The sequence below is a fragment of the Panthera leo genome, chromosome B1, assembly GCF_018350215.1.
Source record: "Panthera leo isolate Ple1 chromosome B1, P.leo_Ple1_pat1.1, whole genome shotgun sequence".
NCBI classification, from domain to species: Eukaryota; Metazoa; Chordata; class Mammalia; order Carnivora; family Felidae; genus Panthera; species Panthera leo.
The window spans coordinates 37,844,376-37,855,839 of record NC_056682.1 but is presented as its reverse complement, the minus strand read 5'-3'; positions in this window follow the sequence as shown (position 1 = coordinate 37,855,839).

The window sequence follows — 11,464 nt, the reverse complement described above, 5'->3', positions numbered from 1 at the left end:
GAGAATATATATATGTGTATGTATATATATATATGAACAAATATAAATATTCATAAAAGTTTTATGTGTAATAGCAAAACCGTGGAAATAATCCAAATATCTACCAACAGGTGATTAGATAAACATGAATTTATATTTCTACAGTGAAATATTACTCAGCAATAACAAGGAACAAACTACTCATATACAAAATAATATGCATGAATCTCAAAAATATTAGTTTGACTGAAAGAAACAAACATGATAGAGTGTATACTCTGATTTCCTTTATATAAAATTGTACAACGTTTGAGACAACTCTCTGCTGTGATAAAAATATTCTATATCTTGATTAGGGTGATCAAAACCTATTGGAGAGGAGTGACATCAGCAAAATGGCACAGGAGGAAACTCTGAGTCCTTGTACTTCCATGAAGACATCAAGATACAATCAAAACCTTGCTAAAAGAAACTAATAGGAGCTCTGAAAAACAGTTACAAGTCTATAGCAACCAAGTGAATACTCAAGAAAAAAGACACATTTAAATTAGGGAATTTTGTGATGTTTTGCTTGCCTTTTCCCTATCTCCTCTTCCACACGTTCCATGTGGACAGGCTTGGTGTAGAGGAGGAAGCAGTCCAATTCCCAGTTTCCTCCCTTGAAGTGAAAGGAGTAAAGCAGACCATATTTGGAAGATTCTAACCTATATGGGGACAGTCTGAATAACTGCTCTCTTTTTCTTCACTCATATCTCAGGCAGAAAGCTCAGGAAAATTAATGGGAGACTTAAACCCAGATGCCTGGGGCAAGAGATTACAGATGAAGACATATGGTAGACCACTGAATGCAGCAGCCCAGTTCCCAATCCCTCCTTTGACCCAAAGGAAGCAGAGAAGATCTTGTTATATTCTAACCAGAGGGTTTCATGAAGGACTAGTTTCAGTTTCTCCTAACTCAAATCTCAGGTAGGGACAAGCGTCAGTAATGTTTTAGGAAGACTAAGACTCACAGACACCTGGGGAAAGGGATTATGGATAAATGCACAACAATAGAACATCCAAGAAGAAAATATGAGGTAAGACTTGATACCTATTACGATGGCTATTATAAACTAAAATTAAACTAAACTAATCCCCAAACAGAAAATAACACGACTTGGTGAGGGAGAAATCAGTACCCTGTGCATTGTTGGTGGGAATGTAAAATGATGCAGTTTCTGTGAAAACAGCATGACAGTTCTTCAAAAAAAAATTATAGGACTACTGTGTTATTTAGCAATTCTACTTAAAGGTATGTATATATTCAGAAGAATTGAAGGTAAGGACTCAAATAGATATTTATACACCAACAAGTTGAAACAACCCAAATGTTCATTGATGGAAATATGCATGAACAAAATGTTGTATATGCATACAATGGAATATTATCCAGCCTTAAAAAGGGCAGAAATTCTGACACATGCTACAGCATGGATGAACCTTGAAAACATTGTGTTAAAAGAAATAAGCCATAAAAAGATAAATATTATATGATTCCACTAATATGAAGGACCTACAATAATCAAAATCACAGAGAAATAAATTATAGTAGTGGTTACCAGGGGCGGGGGAGAAGAATAAATTGAGAGTTATAATTTAATGAGTACAAAGTTTTGATTTGGGATGATGAAAAAGCTCTGGAGATTCTTAGTGGTGAGGATTGCACAACAATGTGAATGTACTTAATACCGTTGGATTGTACACTTTACAATGCTTATAACTGTGAATTTCATGTTATATGTATTTCACCACAATTAAAAAAACTCATTGAGTAATTTTGGTGGGCTTTGAGCTTTAAGCATGATCTCTAGTTGCCTAGTGTATGGCCTGGGAATGATGAAGACAGAGGAATATTGCCTCCTGGGTACCAGGCTAGATGGAGGAAATATGGCTCTAGATTGGTTAGTTCGCATTATCAAAGGCATGTCCCCAGCTGGGTCTTTTGCTATTTCTAAGAATTGGCTATCCCAGTGAGGGGCAGTCTCTCCTCAGCCAGAAATATTAAGATGCCCAAACATCATAATACACAGAAAATTAAAAATATATATTTCAACTAGCAGTGGCAGAATATTCATTCTCCTTAAGTGAACATGGAATAGGATATAACATATGCTACACCATAAAACAAGCCTCAGTAAATTTAAAAGAATTTAAATTATACAAAGTATGTTCTCCGACCACAGTAGGATGAAATTAGAAATAAATAACATATGGAAATTCAAAGAACCTAGAATAACCAAACCAAGGTTAAAATACAGAATAAAGTTAGATGATTCACATTTCCTGCTTTCAAACTTACTGCAAAACCATAACAATCAAGACAATATAGTACAGACTAGAAGACAGAGATATAATCAGTGAAATAGAATCAAGAGTCCAGAAATAAATCTTCACATTTGTGGTCAAATGATATTTTTAAATAGGTTTGGGGAAAGAATAGTCTTTCCAACAAATGTTGTGGAGCATGGGATATCCATGGTCAAAACAATAAGCTGGGGCCTCTATATGACAGCATACATAAAAATTAATTCAAAATCGATTACAAATCAAAATGTAAGAGCTAAAACAATAAAACTCTTAGAAAAAAACAGGGATAAATTCTTGCAAACTTGGAGTAGACAACGGTTTCTTAGATATGACAACAAAAGCACACATTATAGAAGATAAAAAATACATAAATTGGACTTCATCAATATTAAAAACAACAACAACAAAAATATGTGCTTCAAAGGACACCATCAGGAATGTGAGGAGACAATCCACAGAACTGGGAAAAAAATCACAAATTATATATGTGATAAAGAATTTATATGTAGAATACATGAAAAAACTCTTATACCTCAATAATAAAAGACAAATGATCCAACTGAAAAATGGGCAATAGATCTGAATGCACATTTCTCCAAAGAAGATATACAGATGGCTAGTACGCACGCAAAATGATCCTCAACATCATTAGCTATTAGGTACATGTAAATCAAAACTACAATAACACTTCACACTAACTTAGATGTCTATAATAAAAAAAAAAAACAACAGATAATAATGAGTGTTTGTGAGGATATAGAGAAATTAGAACCCTTATACACAGCTGGTAGGAATGTACAATGGTACAGTTACTTTAGGAAGTTATCTGGCAATTCCTCAACTAATTAAACACAGGGTTACCATTTGACTCAACAATTCTACTCCTAGGTAAAAACACATGCATGTCCATACAAAAACTTGTATCCATGGATGTTTATAGCAGCATTATTCAAAATAGCCAAAAAAAGTTGGAATAATCCAAGTGCCCATTAACTGAAAAATGGATAAAATGTGGTATATCCACACAATGGAATATTATCTGCCATAAAAAAAGAATGAAGTACTGACACATGATTCAACATGATGACAAAACCATATGTTATATCATTCCATTCATATTAAATACTGAGAATAGGAAAATCTATAGAAATCAAAAGTATATTTGTGACTGCCTAGGGATGAGGAGCTTGGGGGAAATTGCGATTGACTGCTTATAGGTTTGAGGTTTGGTTTTTAGATGATGGAAATGTTCTAAAACTGATTGTGGTAATAGTCATGGAACTCTGTGAATATACTAAAAGACATTCAATTATTACTTTAAATAGGTAAATTGCGTGGTATGTAAATTATATCTCAAAAAAGCTGTATCTTTTTTTTTAATATATGAAATTTATTGTCAAATTGGTTTCCATACAACACCCAGTGCTCATCCCAAAAGGTGCCCTCCTCAATACCCATCACCCACCCTCCCCTCCCTCCCACCCCCCATCAACCCTCAGTTTCTGGCTTCTACCCACTAGATGGCAGTAACACCGCCCCAGCCAGCTTTCTTGACAAACAAAAATGTCCCCATACATTACCAAATGTTGCCTGTGGGCCAAAATCACTCTTGGTTGAGAACCTATTTTTTTTTTTTATGTTTATTTATTTTTGAGAGAGTGAGAGAGACAGCGAGTGGGGGAGGGGCAGAGAGGAAAGGAGACACAGAATCTGAAGCAGGTTCCAGGCTCTAAACTGTCAGCACAGAGCCCTACTGGGAGATTGAATTCAGAGACCATGACCTGAGCCGAAGTCTGAGGTTTAACTGACTGAGCCACTCAGGCACCCGGAGAACCTGTGCATTACATGGCTTTAAAGTGTAGGAATAAATGCTGTACTGGTAAATATTTAGCCTACTCTCTTGGTGAAAAAAACAAACAAAAAAAAAACACAAGAAAACTTTGTACTATTTGCCAATTTCTGTGGTGTAAATACTCCCTTAGTGGCTTATTTAAAGCTACAAATGCCATCAACCTACTTACATAATTCCTAAAGATTTAACAATCAGCTTTAGCAAGCTGATATAAGTCTGTTTCAGCACATTACAGATAAGGATTCACAGTTCTTGAGAGAATAGAGCATTCCAGCTGAGACTGCTGATGACAGTGATCCCTGTGCCAGGATCCTAGCAACCAGGAATAGGCCCAGAGTTCCCACTTTTGTGATCTCCTCTCCTTTCACTGTGGACTTCGCCACCTAGTCCCAGTCTTCGCTATCAAGATCCAATGAGATTTGCTTTCCTTGGAATTTTTCACTAAATCTACTACGGCTAAGTCCAAGATGGAAAAGTCTGCATTCAGGCAGGATTGAGATGATGAGATTGCCTATTTTCTCCTGGCCAGTCAAGCAGACAAACTGGGTTCATGGCCTCTAGAGAAAGCCCTTAATAATGTGGACTCAAGGTCCTGGCAGATTTATACCCCTCTTTCAATGCTATTAGGTAATAAGTCAACTGGGTTGACGTCTAGCTTGAAATAGTCCAAAAAGTGCATCTAGAGTAGGGTATGTGCACTGGTTTGGGATGATTGTGCAGAATTTTGGGCAAGGGTCAATTAAATCTCTATGTAGTGAGAAGACATATGGCAATTGGTGTGTGAAGTCAGAGAATAAAGCTTTTAGAAATAATTCCAAAGATCAATTTGCGTGCTGACTTTCCTGGTGGTTCTTTGAGAATTGCCCAGATCTAAGCAAGTTCTCAATTCTGACTATGATGCCTTAGCCTTTATAATAGTGAAGACTGTTCACATTTCTCACAATGTATTATTATTAAATTGTTTACATATCTTGAACAAAAAGTATTAGAATTGATAGTGAACAACAAATACATATTTTTTACCCTAATTTTATGTAATTTTAGCTTCACAAACAAGGGAACTCTAAGCTAAAGACTAATAGAATAATAGCTGATAAATTATATTATAGTCCTTTTTTTAAAGTTATTTTTAAAGTAATCTCTATACCCAACATGGGGCCCAAACTCACAACCCCAAAATCAAGAATCACATGCTCTTCTGACTGAGTCAGTCAGATGCCCCTATATTATAGTCTTTTTATTGTTTTTTTATTTTTCAAATTAATTTTTAAAATTTAAATCTAGGTTAATTAACATATAGTGTGATAATGTTTTCCAGCAGTAGAATTTAGTGATTCATCAATTACATATAACACCCAATGCTCATCCCAAGTGTCTTCCTCCTATGTTTATCTGTTTCTTAAATTCCACATGAGTGAAATCATATGATACCTGTCTTTCTCTGACTGACTTATTTCACTTAGCATAATACATTCTAGTGCCATCTACATTGTTGCAAATGACAAGATTTCATTATTTTTGATTGCTGAGTAATATTCCATTATATATAGGTGTGTGCATGTGTGTGTGTGAGTGTGTACACACACACACACACAATACACCTTCTTTATCCATTGGTTAGTTGATGGACATTTGGGCTGTTTACATAATTTGGCTATTGTTGATAGTGTCGCTATAAAAACTGGGTGCATGTGCCCTTTTTGAATCAGCATTTTTGTATCCTTTGGATAAATGCCTAGTATGTACTGGAAAACATATACATAATCTTTGATAAAATAGTACTCAAACTCTACTAGTGATGACAAAAAAAAAATCATAAAAATGGCAAGGTTAGTTTTTTTTTAAGGTTAGTTTTATACTAAAATATCAATAGAAGTAGGAGAAAAAAATCACTTATAAAATTATATTGGTTGCTATAACGTATCTAAGTCATGTAATAAAAGTAGAAAGCACTACCATATAATTGCAAATATTTATGACAGTGCAAGCTCAGATACAGATCCTCTTGATTTGGTTCTGATTTGCATTTCCCTTTACTTCATTTGTGAATGGCATTACACTGTCATGTTCAGTAATCCATAAGTTTATTTAATTTATCCTTTTAATTATGGATTTTTTACTTAACTATTTTGCTAAAGAAACTAGAAAATAAATTTTAAGATAAATATGAATGCCTTGCAGTATGTACTGATTTTTGTCTTTTAAACTTTTCTTTCCTTTCTTTCTCTATTCAATCATTTGTTCGTATAAATGCTTGATTACCTATGATGGTACCCAACTCTATGTTTAGTGCTAAGGAAACATAAGCTATGATTGAGATTTCATCCTCAACTTTGTGAGGGCATAATCTAATGCAATTAATAGACACTAAATAACATCATATTATATGTATAATACTCAATAAACGAATACTATTTTGCAGCAAAGGAGGTCATGACAAACTCTCAGAGGGAAATCTGGGAGACTCTGTAAATAAAGAGCTACTTAATAATCTGGCATCCTTCAAAGGCTTAGAAATAGAGTTAGTTACCATTATGACTCAGCAATTCTGCTCCTCCATGTATACCCAAGAGAATTAAAGACATACTGCTCACACAAAAACTTGTACATGAATGTGTATTAGCAGCATTACTCATGATGGCCAAAAAGTGTGAATAACCCAAATATTCATTAATTGATACATGGGTAAATAACATATGTTATATGCATACAATGAAATATTATTTGCCAATGAAAAGAAATGAAGTACTCACTCATGTTTCAACATGAATGAACCTTGAAAATATTATACTAAATGAAAAAAGCCAGCCACAAAAACCACATATTGTGTGATTTCATTTTTATAAAATATTTAGAATAGGTAAAACTATAGACACAGAAAGTAGCTTAGGGTTGGGACTGGGGGAGGGAAAAGAGGGGAATGGCAGTTAATTGGTACAGACCTTATTTGGACATGAATAAAATGTTCTAAAATAGGTCATGTTCACACAACTCTGTGAACATACTAAAAACAATTTAATTGTATGTTCTAAATGGATACATTGGATGACACATGACATATCTTAATAAAGGTATTTTATATTACATTAGTCATATATGAAAAGCTCTTATAATGGCACATATAGCAAGTGCTACATGAGAACTAGCTGTTATTATTTAAAATTAAAATTAAAATGAGAAACAATTTTTCACATTCAGGTTGTTAGAGATTAAGTAATTCGGTAATACATAGTGACAGCCGGAATTTCCACAATCACTCAACTCTCCTACACTGTAGGTAGGAATATAAATTTGTGCAGTTTCATTAAAGAACAAGTTTCTTTACTTATTAAGATGATAAATATTCATACTTTTTTACTCAATAATTTTGAAGAATTTGTCTTTTTTCATTATAGCCTAGCTTATATTATCAAAAGATCTAAATAACTGTTAACAATGCCTGGTTTAATAAATGATGGTACAACTATGTAAGAAACACTTATATGGCCATAAAAATTTTCAAACAGGGAACTCTTCTTCATAAGCTCATCTATAAGTCACATATTAAATAAAAAAAAAATTGCAAAACAGTGGTTATGGTGTGCTCACATTACGGTAAAAAGATGTGACTTTGTAGATGAATAAAACATACATATGTACACATTTATGCTTGTAAATGCATAGACTTTTCTAGAAAGGTAAACAAGAAAGGGAACTGCTATGGGTAGTTGCTTCTAGACAAAGACTAGAAGACTGAAAGTATGAGGTCAGAGAAAGACTTTTGTTTGATTGCACACACTTTTGGACTGCTTTCAATTTTTTGTCTTTTGTGGTTTTATTTTGGTCAAGAACATATTACATTTTTAAATAAAAGGCTAATTAAAAGGAGGAACCAAAATATATGAGGCCAGCAGAAAGCTCCGGTCAGAAAAAGTTGTCCTTCATTTCTCTAACGCAAATAATTTGGCCTAACTAGACTAGATTCTGACAAGTTTCATAACTACAAAATTCAGTAAAAATTAAAAATAAAAAAATCTTGTTGTCTCCCCCATTTAGCACTGTATTACCTTTTACTCAGTGTTATTAATTCACCCAACAACTATTGACCAAGAACCTCTTAACTTCCCAGCACAGTTTGGTGCTGTGGGAAGTACCACAGAGGTAACAAGAACAATACTTTCCTTCATGTTACATATAATTTAACAAAATAAACAAGAAAACCTCAAGTAATAAAAGAGCTTAATGATTACTCAAGTCAATTCTGTCTGAAGGCCCTTGAAAAAGCTTTTTGGAGATGTTAGTGTCACTAGGAAGTCAGCAGGGGGCACTTCAAACATATCTTGTGCTGAGTCCGACTTAGCTCACTTTCAGTTTAGGGCTTTAATGTTTTGTCTGAAGTTACCTCAGAATGTGAAGCCCTAAGCAAAAAACACTGGTGGTCTTACATATTCAAGTCATGAACTAAGTCTCAAAAAAAGTGTTCTTTTATTTCCTACATGGATTTAAATTTTAAGTTTTCTTTTTTTGAAAAAAATTTAAAATAAAACTACTTATAAATGAACATGGATTATAAGTCCAGTAGGTTATTTGTGGGGACATTCCTTTTTTGTTTTTATGACCTGTCTTCTAGAAAAGACCTACATCCTTCTCTCCTTCAGCCAGTCACAGTTCTGCTGTGACAGCATCTATCTGGTATGTTCTGATGTGTCTCCCTCAACATAAGGCCTTGTTCCAAGACATGCCATTGAAATGCATTGGCTTTTGTTATTGTTATTCTCTCTTTCTTTTAAAAATTATCTTTTATTTCTCTTCTGAACTTTATTTAGAAAAATCTTTTAATGCTAATGTTAAAGCATTAATTATTTTAATGATTTATTTATTTATTTTGTTTGTTTGTTTGTTTGCTTTCTTTTGTTTTTAGAAGAAGGGAAGGGTAGAATATCCCCAACTCAAGAAAACTAAAATCCTTAAACTGTGTCTGAATTATTTAACACCATACTTTTATTGTTTGAAGCAATTCTTTCCACACTCCACAATTCCTTCACCCCAAAGCAAAGAAAGTAACACTGGTTCCTTTATTCAAACCTGGTAAAGGAAGGAGACAGTAGCAAATTGGCTAAATATAATATTTATTTGTAGTTTATATTTTTGAAAATACAACATCTACTTTACCAATGGAGAGCTATACTCTCTGAATTTAGCCATCTTTTGAACTGCTACTTGGAATTTCTTCAAAATAGCTTTGCTAGGTAATAAATAAAAGAAGTCTACAAGACCAGCATCCCCACTTAACAACTGCCCAGTAGGACAACTCCAGTCTCAGGCACCACATCCCAGACCTATAATCTCAACTTCATCCTCACTCTCACTGTCACATCACCATCCTTGACAGATGCAACTTGTACTCCTCCCTGTCTACAATTTAATGGTTAAGTGGCACTGGAAAGTCTTTTATGACCATTTTTGGTTAACATTTTGGTTTTATTTTTTCTTATTAAAAGTCAGTAGACTTCAAGTACTTTTTGTATTTATAAGTTTATATTTATATATATTTATTTATTTAAATATATTTATATATATTTATTTTCATTAACCAAGTTCTTTTCTACATTAAATGTAATTTTTGTGATAGAGACCAGATCTACTTCAGTATAGATGTTCTTTTAGGCCCTAGACATTCCATCATATTTTAATGTAACAAAAAAAATATGCAAAAAATATATGCCTTAAATTATGCATGTACAACAAACATCTGCTTCTCAGCCTTTCCTAGTTTATAATTGCAGCATGATTAACATATAACCATCAAATACATTTTTTTCTTTCTTGGGATTGCCAAAGAAAAAAACGTATTTTATGACTTGTGGTTACTGTTATTTATTCTTCCTTGATTTTCATCTTCCCTCAACTGTGCAATGGGAATATTAACTCTAGGGTATTTTTTGTAGTGAGTAAACACAGAAAGGGTTGTAAAATGCTCAGTGTGTGCAAATAGCAGTCCCTTAATCTAAATAGAGGATATGCAGACAGAACTTCACTACTGGAGTTTCTGGTCCTTTTTTTAGGTATGCCCATTGAACTTTTTATTTACATTATTTTAAACTTATACTAGGAGCAAGCGTCCTGCTGTTGAGTGCTGGTTTGTCAAACGTTTATAAAAAGTTTAGCTTTTTTAATCTGAAGCTTTTAAAATCTGTTATAAAGGAAATGCCAATTATGGAAACAGTCATGCGTCATGCTATGGATAATCAAATAACTTTGCTGACGTTTGGACTAGGCATTTCACTGAGGCACTTTGCTAACATGTGGAGACCAACTTGGGCCTCCTCAGAACAACTCAGGCCTTGAGAACAGCCAATCAGGAGAGCGCATTGCCACCACACCCACCTGTCCACTGCTTGTCCAGTGATTGGAGCCAACTGTCTCCTTTTTTACCAGGCTGAATTGCTATGAGTTCATTCTTCCTGGAAATCTCTGCAACTCTTGTAGACATGCAGCATAACAGCACAGGCCGCTCCAAATCTGGTGTCATGTTTATTTTATTTTATTTTATTTTTATTATTTTATTTACTTATTTTTTTTTTTAAAGTATAGATTGAGAGGTGAAAGCACTTCATTTATTTATTCTTTCCTTTTTATTTTTTTTCTTCCCCTCCCCCATGGTCTTCTGGTAAGTTTCTCAGGATCCACATAAGAGTGAAAACATATGGTATCTGTCTTTCTCTGTATGACTTATTTCGCTTTAAAGGTAAATTTATGGAGGGTATGTTATTGTTCCTAGGAAAGGAGAAATATTGAGCATCCCAGGAAAGATATTCTAAAGGCAGTTCACAGTTACCAGATGGATAGGATAAGCATGCATTTGAAGATGAGGTACAAGAGTTCAATTATAATGCAATTCCCTTTAAGTTTCTAACCAACCCCCCCCCACCCTCAACACACACACACATGCACACACACCTAAAGGACTTCATCAGTAATTCACCTTCTCTCTGAAACTGATAGTCATACTTACTGACTCAGGCAGCTTCTGCAGAGTGCCAAAAACCAAATTGAATGGGAAAAAAAAAAAAAAAAGTTTGGTGAGGGGAAAAAAATCAACATCCTATTTGACGGAATTGATTAGTCTTTTCCAATGTAGACACCTAACAGATTTGCTTTTCATTTGTATGGAAAAGATGTTTGTGAAAACAGAATCAGTAAACTAGATAGCCCAATTTCTCCTCCCAAAATAAAGCAAAGAAGGAAGGCTAAGCTAAAAGTACACTGCCTGAAAGAAAGTGAAAATTTCCCATTGTTAACTCTTCC